Source organism: Gossypium arboreum, chromosome 4 (assembly GCF_025698485.1).
Source record: "Gossypium arboreum isolate Shixiya-1 chromosome 4, ASM2569848v2, whole genome shotgun sequence".
In the NCBI taxonomy this organism is placed as follows: domain Eukaryota; kingdom Viridiplantae; phylum Streptophyta; class Magnoliopsida; order Malvales; family Malvaceae; genus Gossypium; species Gossypium arboreum.
Window position 1 is genome coordinate 36,069,028 of NC_069073.1, and position 14,037 is coordinate 36,083,064.

At 39.8% G+C, this 14,037-nt stretch overlaps 1 long non-coding RNA gene across 1 annotated transcript; it reads right to left on the reverse strand.

The window, feature by feature from the left end:
* Positions 1-1,109: 1,109 nt before the first annotated feature.
* On the reverse strand, positions 1,110-2,945 carry LOC128291505 (uncharacterized). Its single transcript, XR_008281311.1, has 4 exons — positions 2,880-2,945; positions 2,682-2,766; positions 2,524-2,567; positions 1,110-1,314 (listed from the first exon to the last, which is right to left on the reverse strand). It is a non-coding gene; the product is annotated as an uncharacterized LOC128291505 (long non-coding RNA).
* Positions 2,946-14,037: the final 11,092 nt, after the last annotated feature.

The window sequence follows — 14,037 nt, forward strand, 5'->3', positions numbered from 1 at the left end:
AACCGAATATGCACCAAAAACTTGATTCAACATTACCTACATACTCACTTTAATGGCGAATATATATATATATGTACAATGTCAACTAACATCTTTTAATCACCTAATTTCATCTCATGAACATTTAATCAAATTTTCCCAATCTAGCATATATTTTCACATCCATTTGTAACATCATGTACAAACACATATACACATATATCAAAACACAAATTTTACCTATCATGCAACAAGCATAAATCGCACTTATGAGCATGCCATGGCCGAATACATCCCACACCATCCCCTTTCAATTTTTGGTCATGGTTAAACAAAGAAAACTCCATGTCTTACTCAAGAATGCTAAAAGAAATTTCAAGAGTAGTCAATCCATCATTACATGTATCATCAACAAGCTTCACATTTAGCATGCAATGGCTTTAACACAATATCAACCTTGGCCAAATACCATTTCCATGGCATAACAAGGATTTGAACCATGGGCTAACATGAACATCAAGTTAGCAACTAAAACATGCATGAATCTCATGACACAACCTCAAACATACCTTAATCTTGACACAAGTATGACCAAATCTCCTTCTAGTTCTCTTCTAAACCAAGCATGAAGCAAAAATCCTTCCTTTTTCCCTTAGTATTTTCAGCCAAGATTTGAGAATGGATGAACAAATTTTTTCCTTTCTTTTCCTCTACTCACGGCAACAAAGGGGGGCATCCATGCTCATTTTTTTTCATTTCTTTATTTTTTCTACATAATCCACTAACTAAACATGTTGGAAACATGTTCCCTTGCCCATATTCTTGTCATGGCGGCCACTCTTCCCTTTTTTGGGCAAATTGACATGCAAAACCACTCTTTTGCATGCATGTACTATTAGACCATTGTAAGATTAGCCTATCACCTTTCAACAATGTTTCATACAAGTCCATTTTAATAAATTCACATAGAAATGATCAAATTAATGCATGAAACTTTCACACATGCATTTACTAACATCATAAACATAGAATATAACTTTTAATTACTTATAAGACTCGGTTTAGTGGTCCCGAAACCACTTTCCGACTAGGGTCAAATTAGGGATGTCACATCTAGCCCATTTGAATAATTATTAACCAATTTTTAAAGTTATTAAAATTAAAATAATTCCGAAAAGAAATAAAAGGAAAGTTAAAATTGGCCTTATTACAACCCAAAAATAAATAATAATTAAAGGAAATTAAATGAAAACCAACACTTATTTAAAAGTCCAAAGACAATCACCGTGGCCACTCTGAATCCCCTCCGGCCCAAGTCCCCACATCAAGGCTCACCTGCAAGGTTAAGGAAAGGGGGTGAGTTTGGAAACTCAGTGTGCAACAAGCCCCTTTCAGAGCCCAAAACAATAGCAGCCTGTTGGGTCTAAGCCCAAATCCAATCTCAAAACATGTACTGGGCCATAGCCCTTTTCATATTTCATATCTCATAACACTTGGCCAAGCCTTTTCAAAATTTCATATTCTTGGGCAAGCCTTTGTCAGAAAGCGGTATGGCCGTAGGCCCATTTCGATATCACATGTAATGTCAAATGAAAGAATGCAACCCATTTGGGAGACTACTCAACCCACCATCCGCTACTCTCCACCGTACCAACCAACACACCATGTGGGATTAACTCGACCCACCCGCCAAACTCTCCTTGGCGGCATATTTGTTTTATCATATAACCGAGGCCTAGCCTCTTTTAATAATCAGGGCAAAAGCCCTTTCAATAAGCGGGGCATAAGCCCTTTTATAAGCGGGGCATAAGCCCTTTTGATAAGCAGGGCATAAGCCCTTTTGATAAGCGGGGCATAAGCCCTTTTCACTTCCTCCATCCATATAAAACCCAACCCAATGCATTTATGATTACCTCATGTGCATATCATACATATCATGTGCATAGCATACATTTCATGTGCATATCATACATACCATATTTATCAAAATCCCATGTATTAAAATCATACATAAACCCTAGGGGTATAATGGTCATTTTACCTAGGGGCAAAACGGTCATTTTCATATTATAAGGGTAATCTCGTAATTTTAACAAAAATTAGGGTTTCCATGTTCATTAACGATTACTAACAATCCATGGGTGCAAACAGTGATTACGGCCCATTTTAGCGAAATCGAGTTATTGGGCCTAAAACCCTAATGGGCCCTACTTAGCCAATTTCATCGTCTAGGCCCACTTAGCCTAATTCCATAACGGTTTTAACAGTCTTATCATGCAATTTAATAGATTTCTGTTTTCTACCAATTTTACCCAAATGGGCCCGAAAGCCTATTGGGCCCTATTGCAGCCCCTCGAGGCCCAACTTACCGTGAATGCCAAAAATCACGTTCTTACCGTTTCCAATGTTTCTGATCATAATCTCATCGATTCTAACTAACTAGTGAGCGTTCGCTTGCTCACAAGTCCTCAAAATGCCAGAATTTCGGCATTTCGGCTTTTCGACATTCATCGCTTTAAACTATGAAAAGGGTTCGTTACACACCTGATTTGCGATATTCCTTGACGAGATCTCCTATGCGATTTCTCCTATAATCAACCACTTATAGATTAGACCATGTTAATATTAAACCAAATCGAAAACTACCTATTATCATCACTTACACATTCGGCCACCATCCACAATGGCCCTTGGGTTCATACCTTTGCCGAAGTTGATGACTAGATTTAGTCACTCCGATGATCCAAGCTTTTCACACACTCCTCGATCGGTAGCCTTTAATCCTCACTAGCACCAACAAACCAAATAACACCAAAACCCTTTTAGCCTTAGTCGACAGAGGGGTTTTCAGCTTTTCTTAAACCACAAGATACAAATGGAAAGAAGGTTCGAATACTTACCAAGAGATCTACTCATTGAAGAACGTTCCAAATACCTTCCTACCCCATATCCGTTGTGAATCCAACTTAAACGTGCGTAGAAAATAGATCTAAATATTAATTCTCGAATCACTAAAATATGAAGCTTTCGGCTTTTCAGAAAATATTAATCTAAGCTATTTAGAGGGTTAGTACACACCTGTTATGGGTTGAAGTTGAAACATTTCCAAAATCAATCGCCTACGATAACCACCACATCACTCAAACTTAACTAATCCAATATCAATATATGTAAATCCTAAGCACATCGGTCATACTGAAACATAAGGGCATATTCGTCATTTTACCATACGAGGGTATTTTGGTAGTTTTACAAATTGAGGTATTGCGGTAATTTCACAAACCAAGGGTATTTTAGTAATTTTGTAAATCGAGGTAAAACAAGAATTACGTAAATTAAGGGTAAAACAAGAATTCTATAAATCGAGGGTAAAATGGTAATTCTATAAATCGAGGTAAAGCAGTAATTACGTAAATCGAGGGTAAAATGATAATTATGTAAATCGGGGTAAAATGGTAATTATGTAAATTAGGGTAAAGCAAGAATTCTATAAATCGAGGTAAAATAGTAATTACATAAACCGAGGGTAAAAGCAGTAATTACGTAAATCGAGGGTAAAACGGTAATTTTACAAATCGAAGGTAAAACGGTAATTCTATAAATCGAGGGTAAAACAGTAATTTTGTAAATCAAGGGTAAAACAATAATTCTGTAAACTGAGGGTAAAACGGTAATTCTGTAAATCGAGGGTAAAACGGTAATTTTACAAATCGAGGGTAAAACGGTAATTCTATAAATCGAGGGTAAAACGGTAATTTTACAAATCGAGGGTAAAACAGTAATTCTATAAACTGAGGGTAAAACGGTAATTCTATAAATCGGGAGTACTTTGGTAATTTTACAAGTCGAGGGCATTTCAGTAATTGGTAAACTAAAGTATTCTAAACATGGATAACAATACGAATGGGCCTAAAGCCTATTCTCGGCCCAAATGGGCCCACACGCTCGTGTGGCCCTTTTAGCCCAAACCTAGCCACAGATATGCGATTCACCTAGCCTAGTCCAATATTTACTACACAATCAAACAACTTATCCAATTGGGCCCGTAGGCCCATTGGGCCCACATAGCCCCTTCATTACCATCGCGTCCAAGTAGCCATCCAACAACAAGAGTAGTGATAAATACACACCGATAGGAGACTGGAGTTAATCCACGCCCGAGCACTCTTAGCCGACGCCCAACCCAAACGAAAGCACGCCATACAAATGAAAGGGATCAGCCAAGAAAGGTACATTTACAATCCTCATGGTTCCCTCTATTTAAAGCCAGCTTTGTATCCACTCTTATATTAGCTTCCTAATGTGGGATCCCTCCAACATTAGAGTTTAAATTCAACACCAAGTCTTGCCGCCCCCTGTTAGCAAAATAAATGCTCTTTGCTTGCCATGGGATTCGAACCTATGCCTCCCCTTAAATGCTCCACATGCTACTTGCCACTAAGCCACAAGGCTTTTTGTGTCATTTATTTAACACAATAATTTAAAAACCCTCATCCAAGCATCCAGGTTTTTTTTTTTCACTTAATACCAAAATTTTTGCTAAAGCCCAAGTTTGAACCCAAGATTTCTCCAACACTTCTCAAAGCCATTAACCACTAATAGCAAACATTTAATTGTTTCATTTCATTGCACAATTAAATACCTATATACAACCTCCTTACGGACCCCCACTCAAGGCCCAATACTTCTAGGCCCAAATTCGGGGTGTTACATATACATTATTCAAGTATAACATTTTCATATTCGGCAATAGTATTACACATAATAGCCGATTCTTCTTACTTTGTATTTATGCATCTACTTGATCATTCGTTTAGTTCAAGCACCCATACACCAAGATTCATCAGGTTTAGCATGAAACATAACCTTAATCCTCAATAACCATTATGGCCGAAAGTTCTAGTCACCCCAAAATCACAATTTCTAACATGGGTCACCTAAAAAAAATACTTGGTAACTAGCTCAATTTCATCTAAAATTTCAAGGATTCATATGAATTTCTCACCTTATTTATGGCTTAGAAACCAAATGGTTGCTCTCTTTTTCTCCCTTAGAATCGGCCAAGAAGAATCAAGAACAAAGACTTGTTTCTTTCACCCATTTCTAATTATTCCTTAAATCATAAAGGCAACAACCATTTCCCCTAAACATCTTCCATGGCCGAACACTTGTATTACTACCACCTTCAAAATTTTTGACATGGGCAAGTAAAGGACTTAGTAACTAGCATCATATATGCAAAGATTTCAAAGACTAACATGGATTCCATACCTTAGTTCAAGCTCAAGTGACCGTATGCTAACTCTTCCCTTTTCTTCTTGAAGGATCGGCTAAGCTAGGAGGAAGATGAACCAAACTTTTTTTTTTCTTTGCTCAATACACGGCAATGGGGAGGGGGCAACCACACATACCCATTTTTTTCTTTTCTTCCTACTAACACCAATATAATAACCATTCTAACATCAACCATTAGCAAAACATGTTGGAAACATGTTCCCTTTGCCCATAATTTGTCATGGCCGGCCACTAACCTTAGGAAATGGGATAATTGACATGCAACTCCATTTATTTCACTTCATGCATTATTAGGCCACTTAAAAATTCACCTATCACATTTTCAAGTCCTAACACATGGGTCCTTTCTTATAAATTAGCACCTAATTAATAAAAATCAAGACACGAAATATTTACGCATACAAATTCCACATACAATAAGCACGAGAATATAATACCTAATTATTCTTGTGACTCGGTTTTGTGGTCCCAAACCACTCTCCGACTAGGGTCACATTAGGGGTGTCACAACTCTCCCCCACTTAAGAGATTTTCGTCCCCGAAAATCTTACCGGTAAATAGGTTTGGGTATCGTTCTTTCATAGAGTTTTTGGGTTCCCAAGTAGCTTCTTCTATCCCGTGTTTGAGCCATAACACTTTTACTAACGGAACCCTTTTGTTTCGCAACTCCTTCACTTCACGAGCTAGGATACGAATCGGTTCTTCTTCATAACTCATATCGGCTTGAATTTCAACCTCTGATGGACTAATCACGTGCGATGGATCAGATCTATAGCGTCGAAGCATCGAAACATGAAAGACATCGTGAATCTTTTCGAGTTCAGAGGGTAAAATCAGACGATATGCCACTGGACCGACTCGCTCGGATATCTCATATGGCCCAATGAACCTCGGGCTCAACTTGCCCTTACGGCTGAATCTAAGTATCTTTTTCCAAGGTGAAACCTTGAGAAACACTTTATCTCCCACCTGATGCTCGATGTCTTTACGCTTCAGATCCGCGTACAACTTCTGACGATCGGAGGCTATCTTCAGACTTTCACGGATTACTTTCACTTTCTGTTCAGCATCTCTAATCAAATCCACCCCGAAAATTTTGCTTTCACCGAGCTCAGTCCAAAACAATGGTGTACGGCATTTACGACCGTACAAAGCCTCGTAGGGTGCCATCTTAATACTTGATTGAAAGTTGTTGTTGTGGCGAATTCAATCAACGGCAAATACCTTTCCCATGAACCATCGAACTCGAGGATACAACATCTCAACATATCCTCAAGTATCCGAATTATCCGCTTCGGATTGACCATCGGTTTGGGGTGAAAGGCGTGCTGAAATGCAACTTGGTACCCAAAGCTTCTTGCAACTTTTTCCAAAATCGCGAGGTAAATCTCGGATCTCTATTCGACACGATGGAAATAGGCACCCGTGCAATCTCACAACTGAGAAACGTCTGATTCGGCTAGTTTGTCCATTGAAAAGTCCGACGACGGGGACAAAGTGAGCCGACTTAGTCAATCTATCTACAACGACCCAAATCGCATCCTTCTTACTCACGACAATGGCGGTCCGGACACGAAGTCCATTGTGACTCGATCCCATTTCCACTCGGGTATCGTGATCGGTCAAGTAATCCTCAAGGCACTTGATGTTCCGCTTTCACTTGTTGACATATTAAACACCTCGAAACAAAGTCGGAGATGTCTCGTTTCATACCATGCCACCAAAACCGACGTTTCAAATCGTTGTACATATTCGTACTCCCCGGGTGGATCACCATTCGGCTACAATGGGCTTCGTTCAGTATTATCGAAATAAGTTCAATTCTTTAGAACACACAGACGACTCGAACCTCAAACAATCGTCATCATCGATCTAAAACTCCGATTCCTTGTTCGAACACACTCGGCCCGCTTTTGCAACCAACTCATCGTCGACCTTCTGAGCTTCACAAATTTGATGCATCAATAATGGTTTGGCTTTCAATTCAGCTACTAACACGTTGTCGGATCGAGCGGACATGTGCACATTCATCGCTCAGTAAAGCGAATAATGATTTACGACTCAAGGCATCCGCAACCACATTCGCCTTTCCGGGTGATAGTCAATGACCAGCTCATAATCCTTTAACAACTCGAGCCAACGTCTTTGTCGCAGATTTAAGTCTCTTTGGGTCATCAAATATTTGAGACTTTTGTGATCCGAATACACATGGCACTTCTCACCAAATAAGTAATGTCGCCATATCTTTAAGGCGAATACGATGGCAGCCAATTCGAGATCATGGGTCGGATAATTTTTCTCATGTGGCTTTAATTGTCTCGACGCATAGGCCACAACTCGCCCTTCTTACATCAATACGCAACCCAACCCAAGTAGGGATGCGTCACTATAAATGACAAACTCTTTGCCCGATTCGGGTTGCACTAGAATTGGGGCTTCAGTCAAATAAGTTTTCAGTTGATCGAAACCTTTCTGACATTTCTCCGTCCATTCGAACTTAACATCCTTTTGGAGTAGCTTCGTCATTGGCGTGGCTATCGTTGAGAAACCTTTTACAAATCGTCGGTAATAACCGGCAAGCCCCAAAAAGCTCCGAACCTCAGTAATATTTCTCGGAGGCTTCCAATTAAGTATGGCTGAAATTTTGTTCGGGTCGACTCAAATACTCGATGCAGATACCACATGCCCTAAAAAGCTAACCTCTCTTATCCGAACTCACACTTGTGAACTTAGCATATAACCGCTATCCCGTAAAATTTGCAAGACTAACCTCGGTGTTCAAAGATGTTCGGTCTCATTTCTTGAATAGACCAAGATGTCATCAATGAATACGACTACGAACCGATCCAAATATGGTGCAAGATCCGATTCATCAAATCCATAAATACCGCAGGGCATTAGTAAGCCCAAACGGCATCACTAGGAACTCCTAGTGACCATATCTCGCTCAAGGCGTCTTGGGTACGTCCAATCTCGAATTCGCAATTGATAATAGCCCGATCTCAAATCTATTTTCGAGAACACCGAGGCTCTTTCGGTTGATCGAACAAATCGTCGATCTGTGATAACGGATATTTGTTCTTTATCGTTGCTTTATTAAGCTGACGATAGTCGATGCACAGCCTCATGGTTCCATCCTTCTTTTTCACAAACAACACTGGTGCACCCCAAGGCGAAAAACTCGGGCGAGCAAAACCTCTGTCCACCAATTCTTGCAACTGAGCTTTCAACTCCTTTAATTCCGTTGGTGCCATACGATACGGAGCTATCGAAATTGGAGTGGTACCAGGTACCAATTCGATGCCAAACTCTATTTCCCGAACAAGTGGTAAACCCGGCAATTCTTCAGGGAAAACATCCGGGTATTCACAAACCACTGGCACTGATTCGAGTTTCTTTTCTGACTCCTTGTCATCGAGCACATACGTAAGGTACGCTTTGCACCCTTTTCTTACATATTTCCGGGCCAACATTGCTGATATTACAGCTGGCAACCCCTTTAAGTCCGTAGACTCAACCCGAATTATCTCGTTATTCGCGCACCTCAAATCGATAGTCTTTCTTTTGCAATTTACAACCGCATCGTGCATGGTCAACCAATCCAAACCAAGAATAACGTTGAATTCATCGAACGGCAAAAGCATCAAGTTCGCCGGAAAACAAGAACCTCGGAATACTAGGGACTTTTCTTGCACACCTTGTTGACAAGCACGTAATTACCCAAGGGTTTGACACCGAATTACAAACTCGAGAGACTCAATAGGCAAAGTCTTCTTTGGATGCTAAGGTTTCACATATATAAGAATAAGTAGAACCGTGGTCAATCAAAGCAATCACATTAGTATCGAAAAGAGTGAAAGTACCGGTAATAACATCCGGTGAGGCAAAGATCCTCGGCGTGCGGCGTATGGCATAAGTCCTAGCAGAGCACGAGCCTCAGATCTGATGGTAGCATCTCTAGATCCTCTCTGACCGCCACTAACATTGCCCATATTTCTAGGTGGCCTACTTCGAGCAGTGGTAGCACCCGGGTTTCCACTTTGACTTATATTTTGTTCGAGCAACCTCGGGCAATCCTTGATAAAGTGGTCGGCTGATCCACACTTATAGCAGGAGCGATCACGGAACCTACAGCTCCCCGAATGCCATTTGCCACAATGCAGACACTCCGCTCTCTCTCGGCGATCATTTCCACCACTGGCGATCGAAGTGACTCGTGTGGTCATAGGGGGTCGATCGCGATCTCGTCTAGAAAAGCCCGAAGTGCCTCTAGACCGGCTCACATCATCTCGAAATCTCTTCGATGCCTGTTGAAGAGACTTTCCCGAGGACCTTTTTCGGAATTCTCCAGTTCCCACATCAACTTTTGTTTCTCCTTTCTAAGCTCTTGACTTTACAAGCTCGCTCAACAAGTACTACGAACTCTCGATTTCGAGAATGCCAACGAACATCTTTATATCATCATTCAGCCCATCCTCAAGCGTTTTTACATAATAGCTTGGACGAAATGCATTCTCGCTGCGTCGGCTAAGCCTCACAAATTTTCGTTCAGTAGTCGAATCGACATAGAGCCTTGCTTAAGATCAAGAAATTCCCTTCGCTTTTGGTCGATGAATCACCGATCGATATACTTTTTTGAACTCGGTTTGAAAGAATTCCCAAGTCACTTGCTCTCTAGGCACCACGAAGTCGAGTACTCCACCAATAGTAGGCGGAATCGCGTAGCAAGGAGATGGTACACTTTAAGCACTCATCGGTGTACAAGATAGCTCATCGAGCACCGGATAGTGTTGTCCAACCAAAATTCAGCTTGCTCGGCATCGTCGCTATCCGTAGCCTTGAATTTAGTGGCCCCATGTTTACTTAATTCTGTCGATCGGGGGCTTACTTGACCTTATTTGGTCGATTCGGAGGTATTGTAGGTGCGGGGTTACATTAGTCGGGAATGGAGGTTGTGGAACAGTAGTGTTAGTTCGAATGTATTGGTTGAACCAATCATTCATCACACTATAAAAGGCTTGCCTAGCCTCATCATTCGGATTGTTGGCCATAGGTTGAGAGTCCGCCGGTATTGTCCCTTGCGCGGAGCAGCGCCACACTCTCCACATCATCGCTATTGCTCGGTTGGGATCGGATCCATTGCTATAAACAAACACAAATTCAGATTGTCGAAATCACCACACTATCAATTTATCACTATATGGCATGTATAGCTAGACCCCAAACATATCACGGTAGTCCTAGAATCGACTAAACCGTAGCTCGATACCAATAAAATTGTAACACCCGAACCCGAGACCATCGCGATTGTCGGACACGAGGGGTTAACAAGCCAAATCCACATATTGCACCCACCAATTTGACATTTCCAGACAGGCTGGAAATCTGCGTCACTGTCGCCTTAAAAATCATATCTCGAGTTTCAAAACTAAGAAACTGATTCCATACCCCATAATGATCATCATACAAACGATTATAGAATCATACTAAAAACGTATATAAGCCATTTTCGCATGGCAATCCAAGCTTACACAAAATCGAAAGGTACATGACCTTCAGCAATAGGGTAGTCCTATACATGCCATTTCAAAGTTCAACCAAAATTATACCAAAATGGAGGCTTTGATAGTGTAGATGACTTCGACTTTAATGATCCCGAATCCGATCGCTAACGAGCAAAATCTATAAAACAGAGAGCCAAAGCAACGGGGTAAGCATTTTTTTATGCTTAGTAAGTCTCAAGCAATAAAATCAGCTTTAACTAAAGCATTACATTCACATAGCCAAATGAATCATTTCATTAATACACATTCACATAATCATACTTACTTCACACTTCATCATTATACACTTTCACAAGATATCAACCAATTCAATAGCTGAAAACTCGTTAGTCGATTGAGCGAATGTTACTCAAACATATCGACTTTTCCAATGCACATATAAACATACCTTATTCTTTGGGCTTTTTGAGTGTACTAATTAAATTTATTACAGCAACCAACGCTCACCTCCAGCCCAAGCTTCTTCAGAATACAACCGGATATAACCACATGCACGAATGCCTTCGGGTCTTAGCCCGAATAGAACGACTTGCACAAATGCCTTCGGGTATTAGCTCGGATTTAACAACTTGCACGAATGCCTTCGGGTCTTAGCCCAGATGTAGTCACTAGCACAATTGCCTTCGGGTCTTAACCCAGATATAATTACTAGCATAAATGTCTTCGGGACTTAGCCCGGATATCATTCAATTGCTCATGCACACATATACATCAATAATCATTACACATCCATATTTTATTTTCGTTACTAAGGCTCAAACACAAACATATCACTAGCATAATCGCCGGGACTTAGCGGGTATCATTCAAATACTCATACACACATAAATCAATAATCATTACACATCCATATTTCATTTCACATAATTCGAGTAGGGTCATTTCTTGAGGACTTACCTCGGATGTCGTCGGACGGCTTCAACGGCTATTCGACCACTTTTTCCTTCCCTTTATCGGATTTAGCTCCCCTTTGCTCTTGAGCTTAACGAATACAAGTAGAAGTATTCAATATTTTTATCAATAATGTTTACTTGTTAATCACATTCGGCATCTCATATCATCTCGCTTTATTATAATTTATCATTCAACCTTTAAACCAAAACGCCATTATATGACCACATATACATACATCCATATATTTAAGCTCAAGAATTTTAATATAACATCAAGTGCTCAAATTACTCATGTGGCCGATTATACATGGTCATAATACACAAAAATCAAAAATAAATTCCAAGACTTTCACATCATATATGTACTAAGCCGAATACGTTGGCCAAGTTCACATACATTCTTCAACAATTCCTTCTTTAAACAAACACATCTAAGCCTTCCTTTCATATTATCAACTCCAACCATATACATTATTCAAGTATAGCATTTTCATATTCGGCAATAGTATTACACATAATAGCCGATTCTTCTTACTTTGTATTTATACATCTACTTGATCATTCGTTTAGTTCAAGCACCCATACACCAAGATTCATCAAGTTTAGCATGAAACATAACCTTAATCCTCAATAACCATTATGGCCGAAAGTTCTAGTCACCCCAAAATCACAATTTCTAACATGGGTCACCTAAAAAAAATACGTGGTAACTAGCTCAATTTCATCTAAAATTTCAAGGATTCATATGAATTTCTCACCTTATTTATGGCTTAGAAACCAAATAGTTGCTCTCTTTTTCTCCCTTAGAATCGGCCAAGAAGAATCAAGAACAAAGACTTGTTTCTTTCACCTATTTCTAATTATTCCTTAAATCATAAAGGCAACAACCATTTCCCCTAAACATCTTCCATGGCGAACACTTGTATTACTACCACCTTCAAAATTTTGACATGGGCAAGTAAAGGACTTAGTAACTAGCTTCATATATGCAAAGATTTCAAAGACTAACATGGATTCCATACCTTAGTTCAAGCTCAAGTGACCGAATGCTAACTCTTCCCTTTTCTTCTTGAAGGATCGGCTAAGCTAGGAGGAAGATGAACCAAACTTTTTTTTTCTTTGCTCAATACACGGCAATGGGGAGGGGCAACCACACATACCCATTTTTTTTCTTTTCTTCCTACTAACACCAATATAATAACCATTCTAACATCAACCATTAGCAAAACATGTTGGAAACATGTTCCTTTGCCCATAATTTGTCATGGCCGGCCACTAACCTTAGGAAATGGGATAATTGACATGCAACTCCATTTATTTCACTTCATGCATTATTAGGCCACTTAAAAATTCACCTATCACATTTTCAAGTCCTAACACATGGGTCCTTTCTTATAAATTAGCACCTAATTAATAAAAATCAAGACACGAAATATTTACGCATACAAATTCCACATACAATAAGCACAGAATATAACACCTAATTATTCTTGTGACTCGGTTTTGTGGTCCCGAAACCACTCTCCGACTAGGGTCACATTAGGGTTGTCACAACTGGGCTATAAAATTTCATTCAACTTAAACTGAATCCAACACATGTACATTATCCTTTATACGGGCCTTCGAGGCCCAAAACATACACCAGAGGTGATTTGGGACTAAACCGAGAATTCTGAAAATTTTACAACACTTAAGAAATTTTCCATGTTTTGAGAGTCACACGCCCGTGTAGATTAGGCCATGTGGTCACACACGCCTGTGTGTCTTCGGACACGCCAGTGTCCACAGCCCGTGTAACTCTCTGTTTATGACATCATTAACAAATAAGGGTCACACAGGCAAGTCACACACCCGTGTGCTAGGCCGTGTCCTCCATACGACTGAGACACACGATCGTGTCTCTTCCTGTGTAGTTGAGAAAATGACTATTTACCAAGCCCTTTGTCACCCTTATTTGCACATAAATAAACACAACTTTAATAGTAAATTTAATGGCATAAATAAACTACCATCAAGCAATAACATATCATTTTCATACCATCATCTATCATGCATTAAACATCATGCCTTACCAAATCATTTCATGCTAAATTCACACTCAAAAGGCATTAACATATGAATAAACTCATATCCATTATATATATATCAAGAAAATATAAATCACATCACAAAATATTTCCATATGCACATGCATAATTATATGGGCTTATAACCAATTAGCCAATATAGCCAATTTGTATGGCTACATATTACATCCAACCTTTAGCCTTCACAAGCCAATGCATTTAACCAATTCATAATGACTC